Below are 23,173 nucleotides of genomic sequence, written 5' to 3'. Positions count from 1 at the left end.
GGATTAATATTATTATGTGTATATATATATATATATATATAACCTATATCAGATTACCTGCTGTCTAAGGGAGGGGGGAGGGAGGGGAGGGAGGGAGAAAAATCTGAAATTGTAAAGCTTGTATAAACAAAGGTTGAGAACTATCTTTACATGTAATGGAAAAAAATAAAATACTTTATTAATTAAAAAAAAAAAGAGAGATTAAGTGACTTTGTCATGGGCACAAACCTGGGTGTCTGAGGCAGGGTTTTCCTGGTGACAAACCAGTACTCTTGTTACATACACTCTATAGACATAGGATGCAACCTACAAACCATCCTTTCTTTACATAGAGCCTCCACAAAGTAAGCACTTAATAAATACTTCTCAGCTGATTGACTCCGACTTCTTTACTCTCTCTCACCCTTGCTCCCCATATCCATTTATGAATTGTTTTGGCCAAAAAAAATGTTATTCCGTGGCCATCTTAATCATGATTTTGAATTTAGGTTGGTACTTGGGCAATAGATATTGTTGAGGGCTAAAATTCTAGCTAGTCTATGATAGCATAGAAATCCTATGTAACCTCTGAACTGATACTATTACTCTGAGTGAATTCAGAACACTTTTGATTCCGATATCTAAAATCCCCAGTACTCATATCAGTACCTTGCTGCTTACTTCTGCATTTCTGTAAAATATGTACCCTTCCATGGCAAAAGAAGCGGAGCCTTGAACTATGTTGATGATTGTCATTCTTATTCGGCTTAAGTTTTTCTTCTTTAACCCCTCTATATTGTCTGTCAGTCTTGTCACCATACAAATGCTTCATAAGATTACTAATTAAAGACAAAAGCAGGTTAGCAAAATTATGAACAAAACGAGCATATCTGGAATTTAAAGGGTTTTCTAAGGATGTCTCAGAAGCACAGCCAGGCTGGGGAAGGGCTGAGCCTGAAGCTGCAAATGTAGTTAGAGAAAGTTGAGCATGCGCATCAGATCTCTGGACTTCCCAGGCAGGGGAAGCAATGGGCTTGGCCATGGGAGGAGTAGAGGGTGGGGTTTGGAGAGGAGGGGAGGGACCAGAGCAATTAGATTTTGAACTCAGGCCTGGATTCCTCTTCCCCTACTTTGCCTCCAGGCGCTAGGGGATTAAAAGCTTCTAGAGGGTGGGTCATTGCCTCCAGGCATGCAAAATTAGAGCAACAATTAGTGTTAGAACTGGGAAAAGCTGCAGGAATCTCTTCAGGTTTCTCTGAAAAAGCATGGTTGGGAGAGGGAGAGATAGTTCCTTGTGTGAGTAAGTTGCTGGCTCTTTTAACAAAAATAAAAAGAAAAATAGAAAATCCACAAAAACAAAGCATTAACATGATCTTATCTCCCATTTGTCTGGTTAAACAGACTAAAATAAAAAATAGGGTAATTAGGGAGTTTAAAAGGTCCATTTGAAAAAATTTAAGGGGAAAACACAGCCAGTACGCCAGTACTTAGTTAAAGGGAGAGGTTAGGGGAAATTTCTTACCCAACCAGAAGATCAGAAGACTGAGGTTTAGCTTTCCTCTTCGTGGTCAGCCATCTGTTTAGGGCTAAAATTCTAGCTAGTCTGTCTAAAATATCCAATGAGTGGTCGCCAATAAATTATAATCTTTAGCAAGAGTTAGGCTTTTAAGCATTTATTAAGGAGAATAAGAATTTGGTAAAGAGAGAGAAAAGCTTAGATTCCTATCTATTAAAGGGAGAGCACATTTCTAGCTCCACTCTCCACCAGAGTCCAAAGGAAAGAGCCTGAGAGCGAGCGCCAGTCTCTTCCTTCCTCCTCCCACTCGCCAGGTCACTTCCTGACGCCAAAGAAAAGACTCCTGGTTTTGCCCTCAAAAACCTTCGCTTCATGGGTGGAACTCTTCTACAGTAGGTCTCCAGCAGGTGGCGTCATTCCAATCGTTACAATATATAGTCTCCCAAGTCTGTCCTTGAAGTCATTCTAGATTAATAGGACCATCCAGAGCTTATGCTTAGCTAGCACAGCTGTTAAAAAACCCAGAGTTATCTTCATTCGATGTTGAAATTGGTGTGACTCCTAAATAGCCTGGCACTGATTCTGTTTCCCAGACAGCCACAGCTGGTATATTCTATGATTGGATGGGAGGAGGTAGACGACTTCTTCTCTGAGGTTGTAGCAGAAGTGTAGCAGTTCAAATTTACCTTGTTTTTAATTCTTGAATCCCTTGAACATTTGTCTTATTGCTACTCGTGTTTTTCATTCCCCCAGCCTCAGATTATTTTTACATCTGACCTTAACTATTCTTGCTTACATGTTGCTGCATGTTCCTCTGCTTGAGAAAATTATACAACGGTTCTTTGATTTCCCCCTCCCCACCCCCAATCTCCTCTGGAAGCTTGTTCCTCTGATCAGCCCCTCTTACTAATTACTCTTTTCTGATTCACTGTCCCCATATTGGTTGTTCCAAATCTTCTCTTTTCAAACCATCTAAATCACCATCTGCCCTAACCCCTCTCAGCAGAGGACACCACCTTAAATTTCACTGAAAAAAGTAGGATTATGTTTGTTTTAAAATATGTATTTCAGATCACCTCAACATTCCCCATCCTATTCTCTTCTTTGTTTCAGTCTTAGCTCTTTTTGATGCCAACCTCTTTACTTGTGCCCTAGATTTTATCACCTACCATCTCCTCTAGCAGATTGTTCTCTTTATCCTCCCCTCTTGCTCATTAATTTTCAACCTCTCTCTTCACTGGTTCCTTCCCTAATGCTTTCAAACATGCTCAGAATTCCTCATCCTTAAACTCCACTCAAATATCTCCTTAAGCTATTCTTACCCCTTTCATAGTCAAACTTCTAAAAAAACCCTATCTATACCATGTGTATGTGTGTGTGTGTGTGTGTGTATGTGTGTTTGTATGTGATGGACTCCTAAGGAAGCCTGGTGGAGCCTGTAATATTTCTTTCCAGAAAAATGTTTTAAATGCATAAAATAAAATATATAGAACCAATTATCTTGAAATTCATTTGTCAAAATGTTTTAAAAAATTAATTCACAGACTAAGAATCCCTAATATATTCTGTTGCTCCATTTTCTCATCTTCCATCAACTTCTCAACCCCTGTATTTTATCTTCTAATCCCCATTACTCAATGGAAATGCTCTCTCTAAGGTCTCCAATGACCCCTTTTTGCTAAATTCACTGAACTTTTCTCAGTCTTTGACTTTTTTGATTTCCTTTTGGCATTTGATACTGTTGGTCACTACTTTCTTCTACAATTTGTACCTGGGTTTTCACGCTTCTGCTCTGTTAGTGATCAATTCTTCTCCATCTCCTCTGCATGCTCTCTATTAGTATCCCAATCCCTATGAGTAGGTAAACCTCAGGGTTCTGTACTGGGAGTTTTCCTTCTCCTGACAATATCTGTAGCTCCAACATACTCAATGACTTTCTTTGTTCAAATGACTCCCATATCTACATCTACAGTTTTCATACCTCTCCTGGGCTCCAGCTGAGGACCTCCAACTGCCTGCTTGATGTCTCCTGTGCGTCTAGACTTCAAGATATCCCTAACAGAACTCACAATCCTTCCTTTGACCACTCCTCCCACTTTATAATTTCCCTTTTTCTGTTGAAGACACCATTGTTCTTCCAGTTGCTCAAGTTGCAACGTACAGGTTATCTTTTGTTTACTCAGTGCCTGCCACTGCTTAATTTAATGTTAAGTATTTAAATTTTAAGCATTGATTACTTAATAATTACTTCTTGCTTGTTTGATCCTGGCTTCTTTACTCTCCCTCACCACCACATATCCAGTCAGGTGCCAAGTCAGTTCCCCCACCTCAATATATCTTATATTCTTCCCCTTCTTTCTACTCACACCACCACCACCCTAGTCACAGCCCTCATTGTCCTTTGTCTAGACTATTGCAATAACCTAACCTTTCATCTGGTCTTCCTCCAGCCAGTCTTGTTCCCTTTCCAATCTATCTTCTATAGGGCTTCCAAATTGATATTCCTAAAACATAGATATGAACACATTCTGTATTCTAGCTAAATTGGCCTGCTTGTTGTTCCCCCAAAAAGACATTCAGTCTCCCATTTCTATGACATCACGTGGTCTGTCCCTGATGGACATTTCAGGCATTTTATTCCTGATTCTTGGAACTCTTAGCTCTTTTCAAAGCTTGGCTCCAGTGCCAACCCTTTCTTCCATGAGATATCTCCTGGTTCCCCCAATTGATAATGTCCCCTCCTCTGTTCAGTCCCTGTATTTTGGAGGATATAATAGCTTCCATTTATATAGACTCCAGGTTCAGCCGTCTATCCACTGTGTAACCTAGCTGCCATGTATTTATTTATTGGTGGATATCTTGTCTTCCTCTAATAAGCTCCCTGAGAGCAAGTGTTGTCTTTTTTGTGTTTGTATCCCCAGTGCCTCTCAGACATCCTGGAACACAGTAGGAACAAAATAAATGTTTATATATTGATTAACAGCAGCTATCCAAGCTGCTAGATGGTTCAGTGGACAGAGGGCTACATCTAGAGTTAGGAGGACCTGTGTTCAAATCCTGACTCAGACACTAACTGTGGCATGACTCTGAGCAAATCATTTAACCTCTGGAGGAAGAAATGGCAAACCACTCCAGTATCTTTGCCAAGAAAACTCCATGGACAGTATGGTCCATGGAGTTACAAAGGGTCAGACATCACTGAACAACTGAACAACAAAAATCAGCCACTAGACCAAACTTTTTATGACAGGAATAGCCGTGGGTGGGTGGCTGAATATCAGTCACTTATTTAACTTTGGTATACCAGACAAAATAAAAAAACCAAACAGGTGATAATTAGCTAAAAAATAAAGTGAGGGAGCTATCCCAGGTCACCTGGTAACCCCTTTTCATACCTTTTTAAAAAACAAAACAAAACTATCATTTATATTGCACCTTACATTTCACAAAGTGTTTTACAAATATTATCTCAGTTGATTCTCACAACAGCACTGGGAGGTAGGTGCTATTATTGTCCCCATTTTACAGTTGAGGAAACTAAGTCAGGGGTTATGTGACTTGTCCAGGATTACATAGCTAGTAAGTGGCCAAGGCTGAATTTGAACTCAGGTCTTCACTCTAGGTCCTTTGACCACTACCTACTGTGCCATTTAGTTATCCTATATTCCCAAAGCTCCTGGTATTGCCTTAATGGCTGGAGGTAGAGATCTGAAATGGCTTGGTGACAGAATGAGCTTCTGTCCTTCAAGAACCAGCCTAGAGAAGCTTGGAAGAACTTGGCATTAGGTTGGATACAAAATGATTAATTTTGGGGGCTCCACAACTTCTGAAGAAGCTCCTAAGTTTTATCAGTTAAGAAGTTTCCATGAAGTGCCTTTTGTGTGCCAGGTACTGTGTTAGGCACTGGGAATACAAAGACAAAACTGAAAGGAGAGGTTTTCCTCTATCTTGGTTGAAGTCAAAGGCACACCAAGGAAATCACAAGCTGCTAAAGTAAGAAATCTGCTACATTTGCAATCAACTTTGAACAATGAACAATGAACGATTAACAATGAACTTTATGGAGGTCTTTGCTGACAACTTTGTTCCTGGAGCTAGATCTCAGTGCTTAACTAGCATACGTTGGTCAGAGACAAGCAGAATCATTCACCAAAAGCAGCTGTTTCTCATAGAATGACAGCTTCCCCTTCTTCTCCATATTGCAGTGTCTTTGGAAGACAGGCACAATTAAAAAAACATAACTTGATTCCACCTCAGCGATTCTCTCTTATATCCAAGGCAGAGAGGAGGAGACAACACCAAGGAAGGGCCATAGCTCCTTGACACTGAACCACTCCAGTGATCAGGGCAGGTCAAGTGCCTCTCTACAAAGCCATTGGTGGGGAGCTTTCCTATTCCAAGTGGAGAACTCAGTCTCTGAAAATATCCCAATTGACACTTACCTATTTGTAAATGGAGGATGACTAAGAGCCATTGCAGATATGTCATGATTCTGAGCCTCAGCCCAAGACCCAGTCTGAACCTCTCAGTCAAGCTGCTTTTTTGAAGTTGTAACATGAACAGAAAGTGACATCTAGTTTGCACTTCCTCTGAGAACTGCATTTTTAGGGGTGGAGAGATTTAAAGTTTATAGGGAGGAAGAAGTCCTTACACCCTCCACCCTCTGTCAGTCAGTCAAAAGAAATTATTAAATACTTACTAGTGCCAGGCACTGTGCTAAGCCCTGGGTTACAAAGAAGGGCAAGATACAGTTCCTGCTCTTGAGGAGTTCACAGTCTAATTTGTATGTGAATGTGAAAATACGGCAACAACTTTGTACATACCAAATGTAAGGAGAGAAATCTTAGAAAGAAGGCACTAGCAATTGAGGGGGGACCAAGAAGGGTCTTTCATAGAAGGTAGGATTTAAGCTATCTTGATGAATGTCCTGGAAAGTAAGAGATAGAGGGGGAGGAGAGAGTGGATTCCAGGTTTGGGGGAGAGCCAGTGAAAATGACCAGAGCCTGAGAAATCATGCCTGAGAATCATATGTGAGGAACATCACTTGGGCCAGTGTTGGAACATAGAGCATCTGGAGGAAAGTAAAGTGTCAGAAGACTGGGAGGGAATGAGGGGCTTTAAATTCTAAACTTTATATTTTATCATGGAAGTAATAAGAAGCCACTGGAGTTTATTGAATAGAACCATGGCATGATTAGATTAGCATGAGGAAGATCATTTTCATAGGAACTCAATGATGGGCTGAAGTGGGGAGACACTTAAGGCAGGAAGACTAACAAGGTAATAAGGACCTCCATCAGGGTGGTGGTTGTATGAGTGAACACAAGGGAATGTATGTGAGTGATGCCATGTAGGCATAAATGACAAGGTTTGGCAACAGATTATATATGTGGAATGGGTCAATATGTCAGTCTATAAATATTTATTATGTATCTACTATGTACCAGGAACTGTGCTAAATACTGAGGATACAAAGAAAGGTAAAAGACAGTTTGTTTTTTTTCCTTTCTTTGTATCCCCAGTGCCTGGGGATACACTGTGCCTGGAACATAGTAGAAGCTTAACCAATAATTTTTGTTGACTGACTGACCAGTTGTATCATCTTAAGGATGTCATTATATCTCTTACTAGGTCTCAATTTCTTCCTCTGTAAAATGACGGTGTTAGATTTAATGGCCTCTTAAGGTCTTTTTTAGTTCTAAATACTATGACCCCATTATAAGAAATCCCCAAACACCAGAGCATACAGGATTAATGAGGGCTCTGTCTTTTCATCCACTCAATTGACAACCTTACCTCATATGGTCTATTGCCAACTCATATCTTACTATCTCTCTCCCTTCCTTTTACCCCAACCCTTTTCTCTAGCTCTACTTTTACTAGAGCAAGTGGAAGGGAAGAGATCCAGGGACAGGAGAAGGGGCTAATCTAATCACCTACACCTGTATTTATTCTCTTTAAATGGCCTTATTTTATTCTAAGCTCAGGGGTAAAATGATAATTCAAATAGTGCCATGAGGGAGGCCTTGCTTATGTAACAGTCTCAGAATCTATATCAGGAATTCTTTTTGTTTGTTTAGTTTTATTGATGTGTTTTATTTTTATATTACAAATACTTGATGACATTCCACTTTGTGAGAACAAATCATGTGAGTAAAATTAATAATATGATGGCTTAGTCTGAAAGTGCATGCTATATTACACATCTCCCCCACATATGTAACATTCCTTAAATAATAGACATTCTCTTAGTTTCCAGTTCTCTGCTATCACAAAAAGTTATTATAAATGTTTTTGTACATATAGGACATTTTCCTCTTTCTTTAAAATTAAAAAAAAATAAACACATTTATTTAAAATTTTGAGTTCAAAATTCCATCCTTCCCTTCATCCTCCCCCTGCTCCCAGGTGGTAAGCAATCGGATATTGGTTATACATGTGCAATTATGTTAAACATGATCATATTAGTAATTTTGTGTAAGTCAAATAAAAGAAAAAAAGGAAAGAATGAAAGTGAAGAATAGCATGCTTCATTCAGTCTGTGTTCAATCAATATCATTTCTTGGATCATTGCATTGTTGAGAATAGTTAAGTTATTTACAATTCTTCACTGAACAATATTGCTCATCATTTCTTATAGCACAATAATATTGCAGCACCATCATATACCCTAGCTTGTTTAGCCATAACCCCATTGATGGGCATTCTTTTGATTTCCAATTCTTAACCACCACAAAAAAGGCTGCTATAAATATTTTTTACAAATAGGTCTTTTTTTCTTTTTTGGGATGTAGATCAGGAATTCTTAACATGGAGTTCACAGACCAGAGGACCGGGGATAAATTTAAATATGTCCGAATTTAGAGGGCAAAAAATTAACATCTTTATCCATCTATTTGTATTCCTTTGTAATTCTTTGTATTTTATTTTATGCATTAAGCATTATTCTGAGAAGGGGTCCATAGATGCCACAAGACTGCCAAAGAGGTCCATGGCACACAAAAATATTAAAAATCCCTGGCCTAGATACAAAGAGGAAACCGAGGCCCCCAGAAATGGAACTCAATTTGCCAGAGGTCATAGATCAAGGCTTATTCACACTCCTGAGGTGGGAAGAGTTCTGACCTTGCACTGCTAAATTTGGAGTCACACAAAGTACAGAGGCTCAGATCCTGCCTATGACACTAACCACCTGGGAGAACTTGAGCTAGTCACTGAAGGGAAGGGGAAGGGAAAAGAATAAATACTTAGATAGTACCTAGTATGTACTAGGCACTGTAATAAACACTTTTACAAATATCATCTCATTTGATCCTCACAACAACCCTGTTGGGGCAGGTCCCAATGTAATTTTCATTTTTAAGTTGAGGAAAATGAGAACAGAGTGGTTTGCCCAAGGTGACCCAACTAGTTACTAGCAATTTGAACTCAGGTCTTCCTGACTCCAGGCCCAGTGCTCTATCCACTTTGGCAGATTTGGCTGCAAAATGAAAGCAGTTGGAGTAGGTGATCTCTAAGCTTGTTTCCAGTTCTAGGTATATGAACCTATGAATTCTTACCCAAATTGAGACTGAGCTGATATGGAGTTAAATAGAGCCCAACTCTCCTATATTCAGATATTTAGAGCTAGAAGAGACTTCTTTGCCTGACACCCATTTTATTTTAATTTTATATGGAAATGAAAGCTTATTATTTATAGTTTTTAAAAAGTGTATATCAACCAAATGTAAAATGGATAATTTTGATTGTGTGTATGTTTAGTCATTTTCAGTCATATCCAACTCTTTGTGACCCTATTTGGGATTTTCTTGGCAGACACTGGAGAGGCTCACCATTTTGTTCTCCAGCTTATTTTACAGATGAGGAAACTGAGGCAAACAGGGTAAAGTGACTTGCTCAGGGTCACACAGCTAGCAAGTGTCTGAGGCCAGATTTGAACTCAGGAAGATGTCTACCTGACTCCAGGCCTGGCACTTTATCCATTGTGCCACCTAGCTGCCCCTCAAAATTTTCAGTCATGTTCAACTCCTTGTGATTCCATTTGGGGTCTTCTTGGCAAAGCTACTAGAGTGGTTTGCCACTTCCTTCTCCAAATCATTTTATAGATGCGGAAACTGAGACAAACAGAGATGCTTAGGGTCACAGAGCTAGCAAGTGTCTGAGGCAAAATTTAAACTTAAGCCTTCCTGTTTCCAGACCCAGCACTCTAGCTACTGTGCTACCTAGCTGCCCCATTCTTTTGATTACATTAAATTAAAAAGGTTTTGCATAAACAAAACCAAAGTAGCTAAGAATAGAAGGAAATCAAGAAACTGGGAAAGAAAACATTTCTCTGATAAAGGCTCATTTTGTAAATATATTGTCAAGGGCTAAAATTCTAGCTAAACTGTCTAAAATCTAATGAGTGGTCGCCAATAAATTATAAGCTTTAGCTTAAGCATTTATTAAGGAGAATAAGAATTTGTTAAAGAGAGAGAGAAAGGCCTAGATTCCTATCTATTAAAGGGAGAGCGCATTTCTAGCTCCCTTCTCCGCCGGAGTCCTCAGGAAAGCGCAAGACATAGTGCTAGTCCCTTCCTTCTTCCTCTCACTAGCCAACGTCACTTCCTGACGCCCAAAGAAAAGACTCCTGGTCTTGCCCTCAAAGACCTTTGCTTCATGGGCAGAACTCTTTTACAGTAAGTTTCCAGCAGGTGGCGTCATTCTAATCGTTACAGTTCCCCGCTTTGTTTCCTTGATGAAACAGTCAAAAATAACAGAATATAATAACCTATGCTAACTAACAACATGTTAATAACAATATAGAAAAGAGAGAGAGGAAAGTTTTGTCCAGAGGGGCGATTTTTTTGTCCTCATGAACCAACGCTTTGACATTGGTCTTGCAAAGGGAGGGCCTCTGCAGAGAGTACATGTTACAGATGGTGTATATTATGAATAGAATTTTATTTTCCAAAATATATGTAAAAACAAATTTTAACATCAATTTTTTAAAAAAATTGTTCCAACTTCTCTTCCTCCTCTATTCCCACCCCCCACCCACTAGAACTCAAGCATTTCAAAATAAATTATACATGAGTAGTCATGGAAAACATTCCCACATTAGCTAGGTTGTGAGAAAAAAACAGTCAAAAAACTCCCAAAACTTCAGACTGAGGAATTGTCAAAGAGAAAAAAAAAATTTTTTTTAAATGTGTTTCTAGGGGCAGCTAGGTGGCGCAGCGGACAGAGCACTGGCTCTGGAACCAGGAGCACCTGAGCCCAAATCCGGCCCCAGACACCCAACAGCCACCAGCCACATGACCCTGGGCAAGCCACCCAACCCCAATTGCCTCACCAAAAAAGAAAAAAAAAAAGAAAAGAAAAAAAATGTGTTTCCATCTATTTTCAGATACTATCACTTCTTTCTCTGTAGATGGGTTGCCATTTTCATAAGTCCTTCAGGGTTATATTGGACCATTGCCTTGCTGAAAATAACCACATGCTTCCCAGCAGATCATTTTACACTATTGCTGTTATTTTGTATACAGTGCATTTCACTCTGCTTCAGTTCATGTAGGTCTTTCCAGGTTTTTCTAATAGAATCCTGTTCATCATAACCTAAATAAAGTACCTTAAACTTGACAAAGAATTTTCTTCATATTAGCCCAGCAAAGTCATCATAACTATTTCCCTCCATCCTATTCCCTTCCCATGATATTTACTCTATTTTCTATCTTCTTTTAAACTATTCCTCCTCAAAAGTATTTTACTTCTGACTGTCCCCTCCCCTACTCTGCACTCCCTTTTTTTTCACCCTTCCTTCCTTATCCTCTTCCTCTCATACTTTCCTATAAGGTTAAATAGATTACTCTTCCCAACTGGGTGTGAATGTTATTCCCTCCATGAGCCAACTCTGATGAGTTTAAGGTCTTTGAGCTAATTCTATGTTCCGAATTTTCTTCCTCCCTCTCTCCTCAACCCTCCCTATGAAATCAAGCAATTCAATATTTCATACTTGTGCCATTATGCAGAACATCTTCACCTTCCTTGGAAGTATTTTGCTTTTTACTACTCTCTCCCAGAATCTGCCCTTCCCTCCTTCCCCTCTTCTTCCCCCCTTATCTCCCTCCCCTCCCTCGGGGCAAAATATATTACTATACCCACTTGAGTATGTATGTTAGTCCTTCTTTGAGTCAATTCTGATGATATTAAGGTTCACTCACTCCCCAATTCCTTCCTCCTCTTCCCCTCCCCTCCATAAGCTTTTTTCTTGTTTCCTTCATGTGAACAACCTCTCCCCAGACCATCTCTCCCCTTCCCCCTCCCCCAGTCTATTTCTCCTACACCTCAACCCTATTTTAAGGATGTCATTATGGGTTAGTTAGGTGGCACAGTGGACAATGCACCAGCCCTGGACCCAGGGGGCCCCAAGCCCAAATCCGACCCCATACATAAGACACCCCACAAAGAACAAAACATAACATCCCTTTGTATTCAGTTCAGACCTGTGTCCTCTGTATTATCTTCCCATATAGGAATGTTAACAGTTTGATCCTTTAATATCCCTCATGAAGTCTTTTTCCTGTTTATCTTTTTATGCTTCTCCAGGATCTTGTATTTGAAAGTCAAATTTTCTATTCAGTTCAGGTCTTTTCATAACAAATGCCTGAAAGTCTTCTTTCTCCTTGAAGTTCCATGTTTGCCTCTGAAAGATGATGCTTAGTTTTGCTGGGTACGTGATTTTTGGCTGTAGTCCCAGTTCCTTTGCCCTCTGGAATATCATATTCCATGCCCTCTGATCCTTTAATGTAGAAGCTGCTAGATCTTGCTTTATCCTTATTGGAGCTCCACAGTATTTAAATTCCTTTTTTCTAGCTGCTTGCAATATTTTCTCCTTGACCTGGGAGTTCTGGAATTTGGCTATAATATTCCTGGAGGTTTTCCTTTTGGGATCTCTTTCAGGAAGTGATAGGTGGATTCTTTCAATTTCTATTTTAGCTTCTGCTTCTAGAATATCAGGGCAATTTTCCCTCACAATCTCTTGGAGGATGGTGTCTAAACTTTTGTTTTGGTCATGGTTTTCAGGTAGTCCAATGATTTTCAAATTATCTCTCCTAGATTTATTTTCTAGGTCAGCTGTTTTTCCAAGGAGATATTTCACATTGCCCTCTATTTTTTCATTCAATTGGCTTTGCTTTACTGTGTCTTGGTTCCTCATAAGGTCACTAGCTTCCATTTGTTCAATCCTAATTCTTAGGCAATTATTTTCAGCAGACAGTTTTTTAATCTCCTTTTCCATTTGGCTTTTCAAACTGTTGACTTTTTTCTCATGACTCTCCTGCATTGCTCTCATTTCTCTTTCCATTCCTTCCTCTCTTTCTCTACATCTTCTTTCTATCTCTCCTACTTTCTCTTCAAAGTCCCTTTTGAGAGCTTCCATGGCCTGAGACCAGTTCATATTTTTCTTGGAAGCTTTGGATGTTGGAGCTTTGACCCTATTATTATCTTCTTCTTCTGAGGATGTATTGTGGTCTACCTTTCCCCCAAAGAAGTTTTCGATGGTCTTCTGCTTTCTCTGACTACTCATCCTGGCTTACCGTTTCTTGGCTTTTTACTCCTTAAAGTGTAGCGCTGCTTCCAGGACACACTGTTCATGCTACAGCGTGGCCCAGGGGGTGATTGGGCTTCTTCTCAGCCTGCCTGGCTTGTGAGTAATCACAGCCACTTTCTCTTTGACCCGGAAACAGAAGTCTGATTGAACTCTGATTCTCTATGGTTGGAAGCTTGGCGTGCTTTTACCCCTCCCCCACTGGGCCACCACCACTCAACTCAGCCCACTGGTTCAGACCCAGGGCACTTTGGCCCAACTCCAGTAGACACTGCCTCCACTTCACCCTGGCCCACCACCGAACCCACTCACCAGTCCATGATCGGAGCCTCAGAAGCTGCTGGTGCTGAAGACTCTGACATGTGCTGGAAGCACTGTCCATGGCTGGGTCCGGACCACGTGCTGAGCTGTTCAGCCTGATCAGTAGGTGATCAGAATTGCCCTCTTTTGTGGAGAAACAGTCTCACTCTGTTCTTATGTGCATTAGGCTGTTCTGGGTTTTGATTTTTACCGCATTATTTGGGCGTGAATGGATGGGTTTATCTGGAGCTTGTGGGAGTCACAGACTCTCCTCCGCCATCTTGGCTCCGCCCCAGATGGTATATATTATAACAGAAAGAGAAAAGAGAAAAAACAACAACAACAAAGCAAAACTGTTCATTTAAAGTCTCTGAAATTCTTTTTTCAGATGTCCTCTAGGTGTAGTCGTGGAATGGACACAAATGCACTGTTGGTAGAGTTGTGAACTGCTCCAACCATACTAGAAAACAATGTGGAACTATCACCCAGCAATACCAATAGGTCTCTATCCCAAAGAGATCAAAGAAAAAAGAAAAGGACCTACATGTGTAACAATATTTATAGTGACTTTCTGTGGTGGCAAAGAATTGGGATGCCCCTCAATCAGGGAAAGGCTGAACAAATTGCAGTGTGATGATTATGATGGCATTCTACTGTGCTACAAGAAATGGGTGCCAGATGGTTTCAGAAAATCCTGGGACGTCCTATATGAACTCATGGAAAGGAAAGTAAGGAGAACCAGAAGAACACTGTACATAGGAATAGCAATATTGTATGATGATCAACTATGAATGACTTAGCTATTGTGATATATACAATGCTCCAAGACAATTCTGAAAGACTTAGGATGAAAAATGCTATTCACTTCCAAAGAAAGAACTTATGGAGTCTGAATGCAGATTGAAGCATAATTTTCTCACTTTCTTTATTTTTCTTCCTTTTTTGCAACCTAGCTAATAGGAAAATGTGTTTTGCAAGATTTTAGGTATATAATTGATATTCTATTTCTTGCCTTCACAATGGGTGGTGTAACGATTGGAATAACGCCACCTGCTGGAGACTTACTGTAGAAGAGTTCCACCCATGAAGCGAAGGTCTTTGAGGGCAAGACCAGGAGTCTTTTCTTTGGTGTCAGGAAGTGAAGCAGGGTAGTGGGAGGAGGAAGGAAGAGACTGGTGCTTGGTCTTGCTCTCTTTCCTGAGGACGCTGGTGGAGAGTGGAGCTAGAAATGTGCTCTCCCTTTAATAGATAGGAATCCAGGCCTTTCTCTCTCTTTACCAAATTCTTATTCTCCTTAATAAATGCTTAAAAGTCTAACTCTTGCTAAAGCTTATAATTTATTGGCGACTACTTATTAGATATTTTAGACAGTTTGGCTAGAATTTTAGCCCTTAGCAGTGGGATAGAAATGGGAAGGAAGGAGAGGATTTGGAACTCCAAATTTTAAAAAATGAAAGCTAAACACAAATAAACAAACAAACAAACAAACAAACAAATAAATAAATAAATAAATAAATAAATATTGAATTTTAAATTAAAATAGTTAATTCCCTAAAAAATTAATAATTCTCTGTATAAAAAGGTATATATCAAACAACATAGTAGTAATGAAATAATTTTGTTTGTTCATGTTCCTTTCTGAATATCCTTCTGCTCTCTTCTGTGTATTTTAAAAATGTTTTGTTAGTGGTCTTTTCTTCTTCTCCTCCTCCTCCTTCTTCCTTTTTTTGCATCACTATCACAAGCTAACTGCCCAAATGGCCCAGATATGAGGGCCAGGTACAAAGGAAACCCTTCTCCGCTAAACTTCTTATCAGTGGTCTCTTCTCCTTTCTCTCTCTTGGTCCAACACTGATGACCCAATTTCACCCTTGTAAGACCTAGAGTCCTCACTCCACTGTAAACCTCCAGCCCCTCCAGGCATCTCCACTTCCATAACATGAATAATCCTACTATTTAGATGAGTAGGGATTCACCAAGTACCATCTTTCTGGTTTGATAGAGGATCTTCGGGTCTTATTAGTCTTCCTGCAGCTGCATCCTGAGGATGACTAAGCTCTTCTATCCTCTTGGCAGCTCTCCTATATGCATCCCCCCATCTCCTTGTATGCCCAATTAGAATGTGAAGACAGAGAAAACGTTCTTGCCTTTCTGTTTATAAGACCAATATTTAACCCAGTGCTTGGCACGTATGAAGCACTTCATAAATGATCATACATTCATACCTGCCAAGTGCTCTCCTGTCCGGAGACCAAAGGAGTCATGGGGGAGGGAGGCTCCGCAGCCTGCCCCTAGTTCCGGAGCTTCCCTGTAGCTTTAATGCTTCCTCTCCTGGGCAGGAGAGGTCTTGGGGCAAGTGCTGAAGGACCCCTGCTGTTGGCAGTGAGGGGACCATCTCACTGAGGCAGGGCCTGGGCTAGAACTGAGCCTCCCCTCCCCATCTCTGCAGGGTCAGGCCAGAGTTCAGGCTGCAAGGTCTCAAAAATCCCCTGTTCTTTGCCTATGGAATCCAGAGCTAAAACCACATCTGTCCTCTGGCTGGAGTAGATGTCTACTTTTGCTCCCAGAATCCTATTGACTCCTTCAGCCCATCAGGCTTCATCTTCACCTTCTTCCTTTGAAAGGTAGCAGTACAGTCAGTAGCCCTTCACATATTTCTAAGCCTTAAACAAATTCCTCACCGTTTGGCAAACCCTATTCTGGAAACTAGTGGTTTTATGTCTTACGACTTTTCCAGAGAGCCACACAGGCAGAAATCCTTGTGTCACTAACTAGAAAGCTTAAAATTCCCTGGAAGGGAAACATTCTGGTGAGTTCCATCCCCCCCCACCCCATATAGATATATAATTTTATGATGCTCCCCAAGGTGATAGATACTGGGATTCCCCCATAAAGGGAAATGTGCTTGGATTTGCTGTGAGGGACCATCTCATCAGTCTTCTACTATTTGAATAATTACATGGAGGGTAAGTCTGAGTCTTTTGGTTTATTCCTTTCATCTAGATTAGAGGATTATGTATAGGGTGGGCCAAAAGTCACTAATACTTACTAACTCCTTTATTTTTTGTTTTTAATTTATATTGTCTACTAGTATATATAAGGAAATGAATTTATATTATGTGTGAAAAATCAAATCTCATAAATGGTAAAAAAGAAAAAATTTCAAAAAGTTATTAAAACATCAGATCCCATTCATGACTTTTGCCCTACCTTATACATGAGTATTTTTTATCTGAGGACAATGCTGCCCAGGAACACTTCCCCACCTTTCTCTCTGGAATACCAGATGCCAGGATGTTCTCTCCACACTCCAGGCATTCTCCCTTCTTTCTCTGAGAGAGAGCTGTATCTCATAATTTTCCTACTTGAGGTTGTTTGAAAGGCTAGCCCAAGGCTGCATCTGCCCAGGTATGTCCCTTTTCTCTTTAGGGGGAAGGGAAGAGAATAAACATTTACTTACTATGTGCCAGACACTGTGTTAAGTACTTTATAAACATTATCTCATTTGGTATTATCTCCTTATAACAACTCTGAGAGGTAGGTAGAATTATCCCCATTTTACATTTGAGGAAACTGAGGTAGACAGAGGCTAAGTGGCTAGCTTATGGTGTTTGAGGTTGAATTTGAGCTTAGGTCTTCCTGACGCCAGGCTCATGGTCCCATTCACCATGCATCCTTTAGAAAGCTGTGTCCCTGAATTTGGTATCTAAGAATTTTCTTTTTGGTCCACATAGGTGATGGCACATATAACTTCTCGGTTACATTCTCTGTTCTTTCTTATGTGAGGCAGTCTCCTGTTCTTGGGTGGCCATAAGCTCCATTTTCCCTTTCCTTTCATCTATAAGTATTCTGGTCACTATTTGCTCTGATGCTCTCTGAATCACTATGAAAAGGAGAAAAAGGCTAAAAGGGCAAACAGTTCTGTTTATTTCCTTTTACAAGACTCACTCAAAGGAGTGGCTCCAGTTGACGATGGTCCCAGTTAGCCTATTCATCCCCAATGGATAAGATACAATTAAAGTCTCAAATAAAGACCCACTACTCTAAAACCCACAAAGTTGTTTGGGGAGCTTCCTAAGCAACCGTTTACAACATAAAGGATTTTTCTTTTTTTAATATTGAAGTCATATCCTTATAGGCCTACCTTCCCTACCAAAACAAAACAAAATGAAATGAGCAGACAAAAATTTCCTCTTGTTAAAAAGAATTTAAAAAACAATTTAGCAAAACTTACTGGCATAACAACCAGGACTGAAAGCATATGAAAGGTTTTCATAACCATAGTTGCTCACTTTTTGGGAGAGGATTACTTCATCATTTGCCCTCTGCAATCAAAATTCATCGTTGCTTTTAATGAATGTAGTTGTTTTTTTAGTGTTGTTTTTTTCTCCATTGACATTGCTGTCAATATCAGTGCATTATTTCCTTTACCATGAAGTGTAGCCCTGGAGTATTTAATTTGTGTTAGTTTTGTCTCCCAAGCAAAAATTTAAGCTTCAATAGGCAGGAAACTGTCATCCTTCTCCTACTTCCTTCTCTAAATCAGAGAGTGTGGTGTAGAAATCTGAACTTGGAGTCACGTGAGTTGGGTTTCTATCCCAACTCTGACAAAACTATGGGCAAATTACTTTAGTTCTGTGAGCCTCGGTTTTACCACCTGTAAACTGAGATGACAATAATGACTGCTACTACTACAACTGTCTACCTTATAGTATGTTTATAAGGAATATATGTTGTAAACCTTTAAACACTCAATAATAAGCACTGGGGGACCTTGATCTATTGAAATCAAAGCATTTTTGATGCACGAATGTGGGCTTAGGTATCCCATCTAGTTGGTAGATGTTCCTGGGAGTTAGAATTTAGCTGTTTTTGTTTGCTAAAATCCATGGGAAATGAATACTCAAAATATCATATAATTGTCATGGCCACTTTGTGGTAGGATGCCAACCGAATCACAGAGTAAGGTGCACTAGGTAGATTCCTGTGCAGTTGGTCTGGGAGTAGGGACAGCTCTCGTCTTTTCTGGATGGTTCTGGGACCTGTCCTTAGCCGCCTTTCCTATTTCAAGAGTCCTCCACAATTCACTTTACTTGAATGGGCTGCCTCCCTGAAGGGCTCGTGTTTTAAGGGCTGCGGCGTCAGGACCTGACTCCTTCCTGTTTTCCAGAAGGGCCTAAATGATAGCTAGCCAGAGGAGTCTTAGGGTGGCCTCTTAAACTGGGGAAGGCCATGAAGCAAATAGTCATCTCATCTCTGCAGCCACTTTGTTCTGGATCCCCTATGTGTTTGTTTGTTTGTTTGTTTGTTTACGGGGCAATGAGGGTTAAGTGACTTGCCCAGGGTCACAGAACTAGTAAGTGTCAAGTGTCTGAGGCCAGATTCAAACTCAGGTCCTCCTGAATCCAGGGCCAGTGCTTTATGCACTGTGCCACCTAACTGCCCCTCCCCTATGGTTTTATAAGTATTTTCTAAAAGCAAAGGAAAGCCAAAAGAAATATATTCATTTTCAGGTAGCACAGGCTGCAGATGCTTTTTTTCATATCCCAACCTAAAATTCTTTAGCGGTTTGTAGAGATCCGTAGTGCCTAAAGCGGCTGGTAGCTTAAATGCTTTTCTAAGGCAACATGTGATCTGGAATCACTTGCCTATCTGGCAAGATAGAAGATGCAGGGGGAAGGCTACATGTCCATCTTCTCTGGCAACCGAGGACTACATGTTTTAGTTGCAGATGGAACTTCCAAACTAAGACTACCTCATGTAACGATTGGAATAACGCCACCTGCTGGAGACTTACTGTAGAAGAGTTCTGCTCATGAAGCGAAGGTCTTTGAGGGCAAGACCAGGAGTCTTTTCTTTGGCATCAGGAAGTGACGCGGACTAGTGGGAGGAGGAAGGAAGAGACGGGCGCTCACTCTCGCGCTCTTTCCTCTGGACTCTGGCGGAGAAGGGAGCTAGAAATGTGCTCTCCCTTTAATAGATAGGAATCTAGGCCTTTCTCTCTCTTTACCAAATTCTTATTCTCCTTAATAAATGCTTAAAAGTCTAACTCTTGCTAAAGCTTATAATTTATTGGCGACCACTCATTAGATATTTTAGACAGTTTAGCTAGAATTTTAGCCCTTAACACTCACATTATCATGACCATTAGGGGTGCTGGTCCAAACCACCACACCACCACCGTACAATCTGTATTTCTTAGAACCAAAGACCATGACACTCTTAAGAGTCACTTTTATAGGCAATAAGCAAAGGAAAGTACATGTCTCCTTTTCACCAGGAGATGTATTTTGGCAGCAATCCAGTCTACTCTTTCACATGACCCCGGTTACCATCATTGAGAAAATTAAGACCATTATAAGGAGACATAACCCCAATTGGAAGGATGTCAGTGAGTTATTAGATGCCCTTCCTCACATAGAATATGAAAGCAAATGTACTGTCCTATGCTGTAAAGTTAGAGGATGTGCCCAGCAGTTACTGCAAGGCTCAGAACAGTTCCTGATTGGAACTATAATAATGAGGGAGACTGGGGAATGTTCAATGATGTAAAAATGGCCCTCTGGGATCCTCTAGAGAAAGCAGCAAAACAACTGGCAAATTGGGAGACTAGGATGACATGACTATGACTACCATGACACATCTCAAAATTGAAGAGGACATCCCAATGCTTTCTCCATTTATTTGTATGCTGCTGCCCAGAAAGTAGCTTTCTTAGATCCAGAAAATGAGGGTGATCCAAAAACAATTGCTTCAGTTTATGTTAATCTAGCAGCAACAGACATTCAGATTACTTTCATAAGTTCTGTCCTGGATGGAGTGGGAAAACTATTAGTGAGATCAGGGGAATTGCATTGTATGTGTTTGAAGGGTGGAGGGAGAAGGAACTTAGGAAAGAGAAGGAAAGTAAGGTTAAGGAAGTGAAGATCTGGGCAGCTGCTGTGAAGGGGATGATGCAGCAAGAAAGAAGAGAAGGGACAAAGGCCCAGGAAGGGAGATTTATAAAATGTAGTGGGTGGTGGTGGTGGTGAGTGATGTGGCATGCTTTTACTGTAAAAAAAAGGAGGGGCATTTTAAGGATTACAGGAAACACAATTCTGGACAAGGCCTCTGGCAGAGGGTGACACCATCCCCATTGTCACCTTGACACCTCTAATTGTTTTTTGTTTTTGTTTTTTTTGCAGGGCAATGAATATTAAGTGACTTTCCCAGGGTCACATAGCTAGTAAGTGTCAAGTGTCTGAGGTCAGATTTGAACTCAGGTCCTCCTGAATCCAGGGCTGGTGCTTTATCCACTGCACCACCTAGCTTCCCCCTTGGGGCCTGTAATTGTCACAGACACTAAATAGTTTGTACCCTGTTTTAGATTCTGGGAATTCGCATTTGCAAAGATGGCAGGAGGAAGGTGGTTGGAAACTTGGGGGTATTTCTTGGGAATGATGAAAGGGACCCAGGTATAAGTTAAGGAGCCTTTAATTGAGATTACCGTTAATGGAACACCTTTTATTTGGTGGACACAGGGTATGACTTCCTCAGCACTCAAGTACCTCCCTCCCCCTTTCCCCAGGGTTTACTGATGTTAAAGATTTAAAGGGCGATCGATAGGCATTTTGGGGAAAAGTGAAATGTGTATTAACATCCACTTAAAGTAGCTATCGGACCTCTAATGTGTTTTCATTTATTTTTGTTCATGCCTAACTCCCCAATCTCATTCTGTGGGAGAAGCCTGTTATGTAAACTTAAGGCCTTTATTCACTGTATGCCCAAGGGGTTAGGTTAGAACACAGAGGAATGGATTTGGCTCATTGAATCATTTTAAAGAACCTAAAAAGTTTATGGGACCGCTACTGTCTGATTTACCTCCCATATTATGAAACTTACTCGACACTTTGTGGAGATGGAACCCCAAGGTTGTGGTTCATAAAGTCAGTTTAACATATGTGGATCTGGATTAAGGACAGACCACCACCTTGTGTGCAACAATACAATATCAACTTAAAGGTTGTTGAATCTGTTAAAAAAAAAACCCTTAACAATGCTTTTGTCCACCTGGGAGTGATAGTTTCATGCCAGTCACCTTGCAATACCTCTGTACTGCCAGTGATGAAAAAAAAGATGATGAAGGTCTACCATTTTGTCCAAGATCTGAGAGCTATCAATAATTTTATCATCCTAAGAGCCCTAGTAGTTCTGAATCCTGTTTCTATTATCACCAACATTCCTTACAACATTAAAGCAAATTCTGTTATTGTCTTGTATATTGCTTTTTTTTTTTTTTAGTGCTTAGGTAGACCCAGAGTTACAGAACTTTTTCTTGGAAGGGTCAGCAATACACATGGACTGGGCTGCCTCAAGGTCATGGCGAATCTCCCACTCTATTCACACAAGCTCTTGTCAAGGACCAACAAGATGTTTATCCACTTGGGGGTCTGCCCTAATTCAATATGTTTATGACTTATTGCTAGCCATCCCCTCACAAGGAGCCAGTGAGGAAGGTACCATTTTTTTCCTGTGCTGTCTCTATGAAAAGGGTCGCTGAGTCTCCCTGTTGAAGTTATAGTTTGCCCTTCCTATAGTGTGGTACATGGGTTATGAAATAAGTCAAGGGACTACATCCTTGACAAATGATAAATGCAAATGCCCAAACCAAAACACTGGGTATATGTGCTATTGGGGACTGTGGGATACTGCTGCCATTGGATTCCAGCACTGAGGGAACGCACCATGAACTAGTTGCTTATGTGGCTAAAGAGGCCCTGAGTTCTTCACACCCTTAGAGGACTTGAAGGAAATGGTTAAGCAAGTGAAGTGGGTGATGGTCTCCTCACTAACTCTAGGATTGCTTGCTTATAACAAGCTTTTTAAAAAAACTTTTTGTACATGGACAGAGAGGGGTTGCATCAGGAGGCCTCACCTAGAGGTTGGGGACCGATTATAGTCCCATTAGTTACTATTCTTGCCAACTGGATCCAGTGGTGCAAGGTGCCTCAGGGTGCCTCACGAACACTGTTGAGCTTGCAAAAAAGCCTCAACTCCTTGTCCTTGTCCAGTCATTGACTGTCTATGTGCCTCATGGCATTGTCATCATTTCACTCCAATCGAAGACTCGGCTTTTTCCCCACCAGCTGGTGCCTGCATATGAAGCCATCCTTTTGTCTGATCCTATCCTCTCCATTTAACACTGTACTATTTTAAATCCTTATCTTTGTTTTTGTTTGTTTGTTTTTGTTTTTGTCGGGGCAATGAGGGTTAAGTGACTTGCCCAGCGTCATGCAGCTAGTATCAAGTGTCTGAGGCTGGATTTAAACTCAGGTCCTCCTGAATCCAGAGCCAGTGTTTTATCCACTGCACCACCTAGCTGCCCTTTAAAGCCTTATCTTAAACTCTTCTTCCTGAACCCCTGAATGACCACAAGGTGCCACATGACTGCCTTGAGATAACTGAGGCCACAGAGATACCATGGCTTGACTCCACAGATGTTTTATGGGAACTCAATCTCACATTGTTCGCAGGTGTCTCCTTTTATGAAAATGGGGTATGAGTGACTAGGGGAGTGGTTGTGTTCTCCACGACTCACATTGTCCAGTCCTGAGGCACAGGACTTGAGTTGGTGGTGCTGACCATGGCATGGCAGCTGGTTCTGGGACCCTGAATGAACATTTACACTGATTCCAAATACTCCTTTGGGGTTTGTAATTCCACTGGTGCCTTGTGAAAGCAATGTGGCTTCATCACAGCAAATGATAAACCAACAACTCATTCTTCACTTGTTGACCAACTCCTTCAAGCCA

General features: G+C 40.7%; 1 pseudogene; it reads right to left on the bottom strand.

Annotated features, from left to right (window-relative positions):
* LOC122754717 overlaps window positions 1-19,597 on the bottom strand; it is a 40,266-nt pseudogene extending 20,669 nt beyond the window's left edge.
* Between the last annotated feature and the right edge of the window lie 3,576 nt (window positions 19,598-23,173).

This window comes from Dromiciops gliroides, chromosome 4 (genome assembly GCF_019393635.1).
Source record: "Dromiciops gliroides isolate mDroGli1 chromosome 4, mDroGli1.pri, whole genome shotgun sequence".
In the NCBI taxonomy this organism is placed as follows: domain Eukaryota; kingdom Metazoa; phylum Chordata; class Mammalia; order Microbiotheria; family Microbiotheriidae; genus Dromiciops; species Dromiciops gliroides.
The sequence above is the reverse complement of the archived record's forward strand: the minus strand, read 5'-3'. Positions and strand labels throughout refer to the sequence as shown.